This window comes from Hemitrygon akajei, chromosome 28, assembly GCF_048418815.1.
Source record: "Hemitrygon akajei chromosome 28, sHemAka1.3, whole genome shotgun sequence".
Taxonomy (NCBI): Eukaryota; Metazoa; Chordata; class Chondrichthyes; order Myliobatiformes; family Dasyatidae; genus Hemitrygon; species Hemitrygon akajei.
In genome coordinates, this window is record NC_133151.1 from 47,054,521 (window position 1) to 47,065,099 (window position 10,579).

A 10,579-nucleotide genomic window follows, 5' to 3' on the forward strand; every position below is an offset into this window, starting at 1 on the left:
ATGCTGAACGACTGAACCTTCTTAACCAACCTTCCATGCAGAAATTTGTCAAAGGCCAGGTCGACAACATCCACTGCCTGACCTTCATCAACTTTCCCAGAAGCACCTCTACTTCCTTAGGAGTCATCGGAGATTTGGCATGACATTGAACACTTTGCCAATCTTCTACAGGTGCGTAGTGACTGGCTATATCACAGCCTGGTATGGAAGCACTAATGCTTTTGATCAGAAGATCCTGCAAAGGATTTGGACAGTACATCATGGGTAAAGCCCTCACAATCACTGAGCACATCTACATGAAACACTGTTGTAGGAAAGCAGCATCCATCATCACAGATCCTCACCACCTAGGCCACTGTCTTATCTCACTGTTTCCATCTGGTAGAAGATACAGGAGCCTCAGGACTCACACCATGAAATTCAAGACAGTTACTACCCCTCAACCATCAGGCTCTCGAACAAAAGACACTTGCCCAACAATTGAGATGTTCCCACAGCCGATGATCTCACTTACACTTGTTATCTCATGTCCTTGATATTAATTTGCGTTTGCACAGTTTGTTGTCTTCTGCACACTGGGTGATCTTTCATTGATCCTGTTGTACTTACAATTATACATATTTGCTGAGAATCCTCACAGGAAAATGAGTCTCAGGGTTGATTGCAGTCACATAAACGTATTCTGATAATAAAATTTAATTCAAACTTTTGACTACATCTGGAGGTCATGGGTTGAGGGTGAAAGGTAAACTGTTTAAGGGAAGAACATGAGGAGCTCTCAAACACAGAATTAACCCACCACTCTCAGAATGTACCAGATACTCTCAAATACAGAATTAATCCACCACTCTCAGAATGTACCAGAGACTCTCAAACACAGAATTAACAAACCACTCTCAGAATGTACCAGAGACTCTCAAATACAGAATTAACCCACCACTCTCAGGATGTACCACAGACTCTCAAATACAGAATTAACCCACCGCTCTCAGGATGTACCAGTGACTCTCAAATACAGAATTAACCCACCGCTCTCAGAATGTACCAGAGACTCTCAAATACAGAATTAACCCCACACTCTCAGAATGTACCAGAGACTCTCAAATACAGAATTAACCCACCAGACTCAGAATGTACCAGAGACTCTCAAATACAGAATTAACCCACCAGACTCAGAATGTACCAGAGACTCTCAAATACAGAATTAACTCACCACTCTCAGAATGTACCGGAGACTCTCAAATACAGAATTAACCCACCACTCTCAGAATGTACCATAGTCTCAAATACAGAATTAACCCACCACTCTCAGAATGTACCAGAGACTCTCAAATACAGAATTAACTCACCACTCTCAGAATGTACCGGAGACTCTCAAATACAGAATTAACCCACCACTCTCAGAATGTACCATAGTCTCAAATACAGAATTAACCCACCACTCTCAGAATGTTCCAGAGACTCTCAAATACAGAATTAACTCACCACTCTCAGGATGTACCACAGACTCTCAACTACAGAATTAACCCACCACTCGCAGAATGTACCAGAGTCTCAAATACAGAATTAACCCACCACTCTCAGAATGTACCAGAGACTCTCAAATACAGAATTAACCCCACACTCCCAGAATGTACCGGAGACTCTCAAATACAGAATTAATCCACCACTCTCAGAATGTACCGGAGACTCTCAAATACAGAATTAACCCACCACTCTCAGAATGTACCAGAGACTCTCAAATACAAAATTAACCCCACACTCTCAGAATGTACCGGAGACTCTCAAATACAGAATTAACCCACCACTCTCAGAATGTACCAGAGACTCTCAAATACAGAATTAACCCACCACTCTCAGAATTTACCGGAGACTCTCAAATACAGAATTAACCCACCACTCTCAGAATGTACCAGAGACTCTCAAATACAGAATTAACCCACCACACTCAGAATGTACCAGAGACTCTCAAATACAGAATGAACCCACCACTCTCAGAATGTACCAGAGACTCTCAAATACAGAATTAACCCACCACTCTCAGAATGTACCAGAGACTCTCAAATACAGAATTAACCCACCACTCTCAGAATGTACCAGAGACTCTCAAATATAGAATTAACCCACCACTCTCAGAATGTACCAGAGACTCTCAAATACAGAATTAACCCACCGCTCTCTGAATGTGATATGGTGCAACTCAAACTACCTGCGTCTCAATATCACCAAGACCAAGGAAATGGTGGTGGACTTTAGGAGATCTAGGCCTCATATGGAGCCAGTGATCATTAATGGAGAATGTGTGGAGCAGGTTAAGACCTACAAGTATCTGGGAGTACAGTTAGAGGAGAAGCTAGACTGGACTGCCAACACAGATGCCTTGTGCAGGAAGGCACAGAGTCGACTGTACTTCCTTAGAAGGTTGGCGTCATTCAATGTCTGTAGTGAGATGCTGAAGATGTTCTATAGGTCAGTTGTGGAGAGCACCCTCTTCTTTGTGGTGGCATGTTGGGGAGGAAGCATTAAGAAGAGGGACGCCTCACGTCTTAATAAGCTGGTAAGGAAGGCGGGCTCTGTCGTGGGCAAAGTACTGGAGTGTTTAACATCGGTAGCTGAGCGAAGGGCGCTGAGTAGGCTACGGTCAATTATGGAAAACTCTGAACATCCTCTACATAGCACCATCCAGAGACAGAGAAGCAGTTTCAGCGACAGGTTACTATCGATGCAATGCTCCTCAGACAGGATGAAGAGGTCAATACTCCCCAATGCCATTAGGCTTTACAATTCAACCGCCAGGACTTAAGAACGTTTTAAAAGCTATTATTAATGCTTTTTGAGATAGTGATTTAGATGCATATCATATTTTTTTACTGAGTTAAGTATTGTATGTAATTAGTTTTGCTACAACAAGTGTATGGGACATTGGAAAAAAAAGTTGAATTTCCCCATGGGGATGAATAAATTATCTATCTATCTATGTACCATAGTCTCAAATACAGAATTAACCCACGACTCTCAGAATGTACCAGAGACTCTCAACTACAGAATTAACACACCACTCTCAGAATGTACCAGAGACTCTCAAATACAGAATTAACCCACCACTCTCAGAATGTACCAGAGACTCTCAAATACAGAATTAACCCACCACTCTCAGAATGTACCAGAGACTCTCAAATACAGAATTAACCCACCACTCTCAGAATGTACCAGAGACTCTCAAATACAGAATTAACCCACCACTCTCAGAATGTACCAGAGACTCTCAAATACAGAATTAACCCACCACTCTCAGAATGTACCGGAGACTCTCAAATACAGAATTAACCCACCACTCTCAGAATGTACCGGAAACTCTCAAATACAGAATTAACCCACCACTCTCAGAATGTACCATAGTCTCAAATACAGAATTAACCCACCACTCTCAGAATGTTCCAGAGACTCTCAACTACAGAATTAACCCACCACTCTCAGAATGTACCAGAGACTCTCAAATACAGAATTAACCCACCACTCTCAGAATGTAGCAGAGACTCTCAAATACAGAATTAACCCCACACTCCCAGAATGTACCGGAGACTCTCAAATACAGAATTAACCCACCACTCTCAGAATGTACCAGAGACTCTCAAATACAAAATTAACCCCACACTCTCAGAATGTACCGGAGACTCTCAAATACAGAATTAACCCACCACTCTCAGAATGTTCCAGAGACTCTCAAATACAGAATTAACTCACCACTCTCAGGATGTACCACAGACTCTCAACTACAGAATTAACCCACCACTCGCAGAATGTACCAGAGTCTCAAATACAGAATTAACCCACCACTCTCAGAATGTACCAGAGACTCTCAAATACAGAATTAACCCACCACTCTCAGAATGTACCAGAGACTCTCAAATACAGAATTAACCCCACACTCCCAGAATGTACCGGAGACTCTCAAATACAGAATTAACCCACCACTCTCAGAATGTACCAGACTCACAAATACAGAATTAATCCACCACTCTCAGAATGTACCGGAGACTCTCAAATACAGAATTAACCCACCACTCTCAGAATGTACCAGAGACTCTCAAATACAAAATTAACCCCACACTCTCAGAATGTACCGGAGACTCTCAAATACAGAATTAACCCACCACTCTCAGAATGTACCAGAGACTCTCCAATACAGAATTAACCCACCACTCTCAGAATGTTCCGGAGACTCTCAAATACAGAATTAACCCACCACTCTCAGAATGTACCAGAGACTCTCAAATACAGAATTAACCCACCACTCTCAGAATGTACCAGAGACTCTCAAATACAGAATTAACCCACCGCTCTCTGAATGTGATATGGTGCAACTCAAACTACCTGCGTCTCAATATCACCAAGACCAAGGAAATGGTGGTGGACTTTAGGAGATCTAGGCCTCATATGGAGCCAGTGATCATTAATGGAGAATGTGTGGAGCAGGTTAAGACCTACAAGTATCTGGGAGTACAGTTAGAGGAGAAGCTAGACTGGACTGCCAACACAGATGCCTTGTGCAGGAAGGCACAGAGTCGACTGTACTTCCTTAGAAGGTTGGCGTCATTCAATGACTGTAGTGAGATGCTGAAGATGTTCTATAGGTCAGTTGTGGAGAGCACCCTCTTCTTTGTGGTGGCATGTTGGGGAGGAAGCATTAAGAAGAGGGACGCCTCACGTCTTAATAAGCTGGTAAGGAAGGCGGGCTCTGTCGTGGGCAAAGTACTGGAGTGTTTAACATCGGTAGTTGAGCGAAGGGCGCTGAGTAGGCTACGGTCAATTATGGAAAACTCTGAACATCCTCTACATAGCACCATCCAGAGACAGAGAAGCAGTTTCAGCGACAGGTTACTATCGATGCAATGCTCCTCAGACAGGATGAAGAGGTCAATACTCCCCAATGCCATTAGGCTTTACAATTCAACCGCCAGGACTTAAGAACGTTTTAAAAGCTATTATTAATGCTTTTTGAGATAGTGATTTAGATGCATATCATATTTTTTTACTGAGTTAAGTATTGTATGTAATTAGTTTTGCTACAACAAGTGTATGGGACATTGGAAAAAAAAGTTGAATTTCCCCATGGGGATGAATAAAGTATCTATCTATCTATGTACCATAGTCTCAAATACAGAATTAACCCACCACTCTCAGAATGTACCAGAGACTCTCAACTACAGAATTAACTCACCACTCTCAGAATGTACCAGAGACTCTCAAATACAGAATTAACCCACCACTCTCAGAATGTACCAGAGACTCTCAAATACAGAATTAACCCACCACTCTCAGAATGTACCAGAGACTCTCAAATACAGAATTAACCCACCACTCTCAGAATGTACCAGAGACTCTCAAATACAGAATTAACCCACCACTCTCAGAATGTACCAGAGACTCTCAAATACAGAATTAACCCACCACTCTCAGAATGTACCGGAGACTCTCAAATACAGAATTAACCCACCACTCTCAGAATGTACCATAGTCTCAAATACAGAATTAACCCACCACTCTCAGAATGTTCCAGAGACTCTCAAATACAGAATTAACTCACCACTCTCAGGATGTACCACAGACTCTCAACTACAGAATTAACCCACCACTCGCAGAATGTACCAGAGTCTCAAATACAGAATTAACCCACCACTCTCAGAATGTACCAGAGACTCTCAAATACAGAATTAACCCACCACTCTCAGAATGTAGCAGAGACTCTCAAATACAGAATTAACCCCACACTCCCAGAATGTACCGGAGACTCTCAAATACAGAATTAACCCACCACTCTCAGAATGTACCAGACTCACAAATACAGAATTAATCCACCACTCTCAGAATGTACCGGAGACTCTCAAATACAGAATTAACCCACCACTCTCAGAATGTACCAGACTCTCAAATACAGAATTAACCCACCACTCTCAGAATTTACCGGAGACTCTCAAATACAGAATTAACCCGCCACTCTCAGAATGTACCATAGTCTCAAATACAGAATTAACCCACCACTCTCAGAATGTTCCAGAGACTCTCAAATACAGAATTAACTCACCACTCTCAGGATGTACCACAGACTCTCAACTACAGAATTAACCCACCACTCGCAGAATGTACCAGAGTCTCAAATACAGAATTAACCCACCACTCTCAGAATGTACCAGAGACTCTCAAATACAGAATTAACCCACCACTCTCAGAATGTACCAGAGAATCTCAAATATAGAATTAACCCACCACTGTCAGAATGTACCAGAGACTCTCAAATACAGAATTAACCCACCACTCTCAGAATGTACCAGAGACTCTCCAATACAGAATTAACCCACCACTCTCAGAATGTTCCGGAGACTCTCAAATACAGAATTAACCCACCACTCTCAGAATGTACCAGAGACTCTCAAATACAGAATTAACCCACCACTCTCAGAATGTACCATAGTCTCAAATACAGAATTAACCCACCACTCTCAGAATGTACCAGAGACTCTCAAATACAGAATTAACCCACCGCTCTCTGAATGTGATATGGTGCAACTCAAACTACCTGCGTCTCAATATCACCAAGACCAAGGAAATGGTGGTGGACTTTAGGAGATCTAGGCCTCATATGGAGCCAGTGATCATTAATGGAGAATGTGTGGAGCAGGTTAAGACCTACAAGTATCTGGGAGTACAGTTAGAGGAGAAGCTAGACTGGACTGCCAACACAGATGCCTTGTGCAGGAAGGCACAGAGTCGACTGTACTTCCTTAGAAGGTTGGCGTCATTCAATGTCTGTAGTGAGATGCTGAAGATGTTCTATAGGTCAGTTGTGGAGAGCACCCTCTTCTTTGTGGTGGCATGTTGGGGAGGAAGCATTAAGAAGAGGGACGCCTCACGTCTTAATAAGCTGGTAAGGAAGGCGGGCTCTGTCGTGGGCAAAGTACTGGAGTGTTTAACATCGGTAGCTGAGCGAAGGGCGCTGAGTAGGCTACGGTCAATTATGGAAAACTCTGAACATCCTCTACATAGCACCATCCAGAGAAAGAGAAGCAGTTTCAGCGACAGGTTACTATCGATGCAATGCTCCTCAGACAGGATGAAGAGGTCAATACTCCCCAATGCCATTAGGCTTTACAATTCAACCGCCAGGACTTAAGAACGTTTTAAAAGCTATTATTAATGCTTTTTGAGATAGTGATTTAGATGCATATCATATTTTTTTACTGAGTTAAGTATTGTATGTAATTAGATTTGCTACAACAAGTGTATGGGACATTGGAAAAAAAAGTTGAATTTCCCCATGGGGATGAATAAAGTATCTATCTATCTATGTACCATAGTCTCAAATACAGAATTAACCCACGACTCTCAGAATGTACCAGAGACTCTCAACTACAGAATTAACACACCACTCTCAGAATGTACCAGAGACTCTCAAATACAGAATTAACCCACCACTCTCAGAATGTACCAGAGACTCTCAAATACAGAATTAACCCACCACTCTCAGAATGTACCAGAGACTCTCAAATACAGAATTAACCCACCACTCTCAGAATGTACCAGAGACTCTCAAATACAGAATTAACCCACCACTCTCAGAATGTACCAGAGACTCTCAAATACAGAATTAACCCACCACTCTCAGAATGTACCGGAGACTCTCAAATACAGAATTAACCCACCACTCTCAGAATGTACCGGAAACTCTCAAATACAGAATTAACCCACCACTCTCAGAATGTACCATAGTCTCAAATACAGAATTAACCCACCACTCTCAGAATGTTCCAGAGACTCTCAAATACAGAATTAACTCACCACTCTCAGGATGTACCACAGACTCTCAACTACAGAATTAACCCACCACTCGCAGAATGTACCAGAGTCTCAAATACAGAATTAACCCACCACTCTCAGAATGTACCAGAGACTCTCAAATACAGAATTAACCCACCACTCTCAGAATGTAGCAGAGACTCTCAAATACAGAATTAACCCCACACTCCCAGAATGTACCGGAGACTCTCAAATACAGAATTAACCCACCACTCTCAGAATGTACCAGACTCACAAATACAGAATTAATCCACCACTCTCAGAATGTACCGGAGACTCTCAAATACAGAATTAACCCACCACTCTCAGAATGTACCAGAGACTCTCAAATACAAAATTAACCCCACACTCTCAGAATGTACCGGAGACTCTCAAATACAGAATTAACCCACCACTCTCAGAATGTTCCAGAGACTCTCAAATACAGAATTAACTCACCACTCTCAGAATGTACCAGAGACTCTCAAATACAGAATTAACCCACCACTCTCAGAATGTACCAGAGACTCTCAAATACAGAATTAACCCACCACTCTCAGAATGTACCGGAGACTCTCAAATACAGAATTAACCCACCACTCTCAGAATGTACCGGAAACTCTCAAATACAGAATTAACCCACCACTCTCAGAATGTACCATAGTCTCAAATACAGAATTAACCCACCACTCTCAGAATGTTCCAGAGACTCTCAAATACAGAATTAACTCACCACTCTCAGGATGTACCACAGACTCTCAACTACAGAATTAACCCACCACTCGCAGAATGTACCAGAGTCTCAAATACAGAATTAACCCACCACTCTCAGAATGTACCAGAGACTCTCAAATACAGAATTAACCCACCACTCTCAGAATGTAGCAGAGACTCTCAAATACAGAATTAACCCCACACTCCCAGAATGTACCGGAGACTCTCAAATACAGAATTAACCCACCACTCTCAGAATGTACCAGACTCACAAATACAGAATTAATCCACCACTCTCAGAATGTACCGGAGACTCTCAAATACAGAATTAACCCACCACTCTCAGAATGTACCAGAGACTCTCAAATACAAAATTAACCCCACACTCTCAGAATGTACCGGAGACTCTCAAATACAGAATTAACCCACCACTCTCAGAATGTTCCAGAGACTCTCAAATACAGAATTAACCCACCACTCTCAGAATGTACCACAGACTCTCAACTACAGAATTAACCCACCACTCGCAGAATGTACCAGAGTCTCAAATACAGAATTAACCCACCACTCTCAGAATGTACCAGAGACTCTCAAATGCAGAATTAACCCACCACTCTCAGAATGTACCAGAGACTCTCAAATACAGAATTAACCCCACACTCCCAGAATGTACCGGAGACTCTCAAATACAGAATTAACCCACCACTCTCAGAATGTACCAGACTCACAAATACAGAATTAATCCACCACTCTCAGAATGTACCGGAGACTCTCAAATACAGAATTAACCCACCACTCTCAGAATGTACCAGAGACTCTCAAATACAAAATTAACCCCACACTCTCAGAATGTACCGGAGACTCTCAAATACAGAATTAACCCACCACTCTCAGAATGTACCAGAGACTCTCCAATACAGAATTAACCCACCACTCTCAGAATGTTCCGGAGACTCTCAAATACAGAATTAACCCACCACTCTCAGAATGTACCAGAGACTCTCAAATACAGAATTAACCCACCACTCTCAGAATGTACCATAGTCTCAAATACAGAATTAACCCACCACTCTCAGAATGTACCATAGACCCTCAAATACAGAATTAACCCACCGCTCTCTGAATGTGATATGGTGCAACTCAAACTACCTGCGTCTCAATATCACCAAGACCAAGGAAATGGTGGTGGACTTTAGGAGATCTAGGCCTCATATGGAGCCAGTGATCATTAATGGAGAATGTGTGGAGCAGGTTAAGACCTACAAGTATCTGGGAGTACAGTTAGAGGAGAAGCTAGACTGGACTGCCAACACAGATGCCTTGTGCAGGAAGGCACAGAGTCGACTGTACTTCCTTAGAAGGTTGGCGTCATTCAATGACTGTAGTGAGATGCTGAAGATGTTCTATAGGTCAGTTGTGGAGAGCACCCTCTTCTTTGTGGTGGCATGTTGGGGAGGAAGCATTAAGAAGAGGGACGCCTCACATCTTAATAAGCTGGTAAGGAAGGCGGGCTCTGTCGTGGGCAAAGTACTGGAGTGTTTAACATCGGTAGCTGAGCGAAGGGCGCTGAGTAGGCTACGGTCAATTATGGAAAACTCTGAACATCCTCTACATAGCACCATCCAGAGACAGAAGCAGTTTCAGCGACAGGTTACTATCGATGCAATGCTCCTCAGACAGGATGAAGAGGTCAATACTCCCCAATGCCATTAGGCTTTACAATTCAACCGCCAGGACTTAAGAACGTTTTAAAAGCTATTATTAATGCTTTTTGAGATAGTGATTTAGATGCATATCATATTTTTTTACTGAGTTAAGTATTGTATGTAATTAGATTTGCTACAACAAGTGTATGGGACATTGGAAAAAAAAGTTGAATTTCCCCATGGGGATTAATAAATTATCTATCTATCTATGTACCATAGTCTCAAATACAGAATTAACCCACGACTCTCAGAATGTACCAGAGACTCTCAACTACAGAATTAACACACCACTCTCAGAATGTACCAGAGACTCTCAAATACAGAAT